Below are 3,105 nucleotides of genomic sequence, written 5' to 3'. Positions count from 1 at the left end.
AAGACTTGTAACTGAATAATGGTCTCTGACTCAACATAATAACATATAGTGCAAAATTTTTGAGTGTTTTAAAACTTGCAAACTTGCCTAAGAATCTATTTTGCAAATTTAATTCTTGCAAATTATAACATCTGCCATCTTGTACCATAATAAAGTTATTATTGCAGAATTAATTTTTGTAAATCTTCAAAAATCACAAACTCTACAAAATTTATAGCCCTTGAAACCTTTGCACTGTATGCTACTGTATGGTAGGTGAAATTAAAAGCTCAAGTGAAATACCTGAAGTATAAAAGATGGTAATTGTTGTACCAAAGCATCATCTGGTTGGATAAATATTTTCATTCTTTTGCTGAATTTAGTAAAATACTCTTTGTACTTTAGATGAATGTCTTCATGAGTGGTATCTCCAGGTTTGATACTATTGTATAAGTTCACAACAATCAATCTGCATAATTATAATAACTAAGTCAGTTATCTTACTCAAATGCCTACTTATTCTCTTCAGCAATGTCCTTGACTAAATTTGAGGCCATCAGTACGTCACAATATTGATTTTACACAATTTACAGTCACAGAAAGCAACGGTAAGTCTCTCTCTCTTGCTCCTACCAATATGCAATCAATCATTATGCTCCACCCATAGTTCCACCCACATAATGTCCATCGGATCATCCGATTTGTTGTGGATTGGCAGCTGCTCAGTGCTCACTGCCAAAAGTTATTTCCTTCTGGTATATGTGTGCTTGGCAAAAGGTCCTAACTCATATGTACATACATGCACACTATCAAGACTAAAGAGCATATACGTAAATAGTCACATTTGTTCATCTGTGATCTGATCATAGTAATTTGATTGGTCCATGAATTCAGTGGCCATTTGTTTAAAGACACTGTTGTTTTGGGGATTGGCAGTTGCTCAGCGCTCACTGCCAAAAATTATTTCCTTCTGGTACATGTGTACTTGGCACAAGGTCCTAACTCATAGAGACACATGCACACTATCAAGAAATGGTAGGCTGGTATACAAAGGCCATTCAAAGATATTATATCAGTATTATGCATTATTTACACAATAGGCATTGAATGTCATGAAGTATTAATATTTAATAGTGTACTCATTTAATCTACTTTATCTAATTCATTATCATTGTCTGCAGTCTGATTTCTCAAGATCTTGCTCAGAGTCAATCTCCATTTTATTTTCTTTTGGCTCATTCGATTTTTTCTTTTTCTGCCTAGTATTCTTTTGGTGTGCTCCATTTGAGCATTGAACACTTTCTTGTGATGCCTTTGCAAAAGGTTGTAATTATTATAGCTTTTAAGTTATCTATTACCTTGCTAAATGCACATAAATTTGCCCTTTCTGCTGCTTCTTTTTTACCTATTTTATAACTATATGATCACAATAATAGTTGACTTTTAAAAACTTACTTTTACACTTCTCTTCTTTTGTGAGGTCAGTTACTTCAGGAGCATCATCATCTACACCACTTACATCCTCAATAAGCATACCAGGTTCTACTGGTGTAGAATGCTCAGCTGGTGGCTATAATCAAATTAGATGTATGGTGTAGCATGTTCCAGTATAATACTTACTGGCGAATCAATTGCGACGCTTCCTTTGTATCCAACAATGCCAAGCGGACCAAAAAATAATATTGGCCGTCTATATTTAACTACATACTTTTTTCTTTCTCCTAACAAATTTTTCATATCAGTCACATCATGTAAATCTAAATCTTCAGAAAAAGACAATTTGCCAAAAGAAACTGGAGGAGAAAGTTTCACCATTTTCCAAGTCAGTTCAATAACCTGTTTTACAACAGTTTGCATATCAGCACTTTCATACATTTTATCTTCTTTTGTGACCTATTATTGCTAATACCAATATATAGTGATAAAATTAATGACATACCTCAACAGTCAAGTCATCGGGCATAGACTGGATTTCTAAATTTGATAGAAGAAGAGACAAAGCCTCTTGGCGAGACTGCCATGGTAAATAGATATCTTCATTGTTTCGTTCCTGTTCAGTCAATACACGTAAAGGAGGTTGAAAAAGCTTATCAAGCTCTTCTTTAGCTATTTCTATCACACGGTTTTTACAAGCATGATATGCAATCTGTAGAGAATAAGCTTAAAATTTATGTTTCTAAATGATGTGCATACCTCAAATAACTTCGTCAATTCAGAGGCTCTTTCTCCAGCTTCTTTTATTCCTATTGGTTCGAACAATTTTTTTTGACCAAAAAGCTGGTTAAAATCTTTCGCAACATCATCATGCAAAACGTCTTTAGGCTGAATACAGTGTCCTTTTCTCCTTAACTCTCTCATTGGATCCAGCAATCTGTTATACAGTAACATGAGCAACATAACAATACTGTATATTTGCAAATACTTGTTTAGCTTCAAATTTTCGTCATTTTTAGCTTTTAATTTTCTAATTTAAAAAATATATATGTCATTACAAAAAAGCAAAAACAGTAAAATATACTTTTCTAATATAACAACACTTTGTCTACATTTTTCTAACCTGCATAAATGTAAAGATTAGTAACATAATTCTAATAATACATACTCTTGAGTTTGATCATCAATAACTTGCTGTTTTGATTTCATTTCATTGCTTAAAGTAAATATTGCATCCCGGCTATTTTTCACACTAATTTAAAAACTTAATTTTTATTTATAACAAGGAGATACTTCTTACGCCTTTTCCAATTGCTCGTTGTCTCTTTGAAGGGGTCTTAACTTTCTGTTAACAAAGTTATACAGACATTAATGTATATTTAGTGCATGCATTAAACAATAAACATGCTAGCTGTATAATATTATTCACGACTTACTCTATTTCCACTTCTAGTTTAGCCAATTCAGAGTCCCTAAATTATAATCTATTAACTCTTTATGAATGAAATTATCAAATTTTATATGACTTAATTATGTAGCACGAAGAGAGACATAAAAAACACAAATTAATGACAGCGTCTTGAAGGGTTACCAGCAAGGACTACTGACGCACCCCAAAATAATTGCTTATGTAATAATAATAATAATTAACTGATGTAAACCATCCCTCTCTTTAGTATGAGCCACTAATTT

This window comes from Amphimedon queenslandica, unplaced genomic scaffold (assembly GCF_000090795.2).
Source record: "Amphimedon queenslandica unplaced genomic scaffold, v1.1 AMPQUscaffold_12493, whole genome shotgun sequence".
Lineage (NCBI taxonomy): Eukaryota > Metazoa > Porifera > Demospongiae > Haplosclerida > Niphatidae > Amphimedon > Amphimedon queenslandica.
This window is presented reverse-complemented; position numbering follows the sequence as displayed.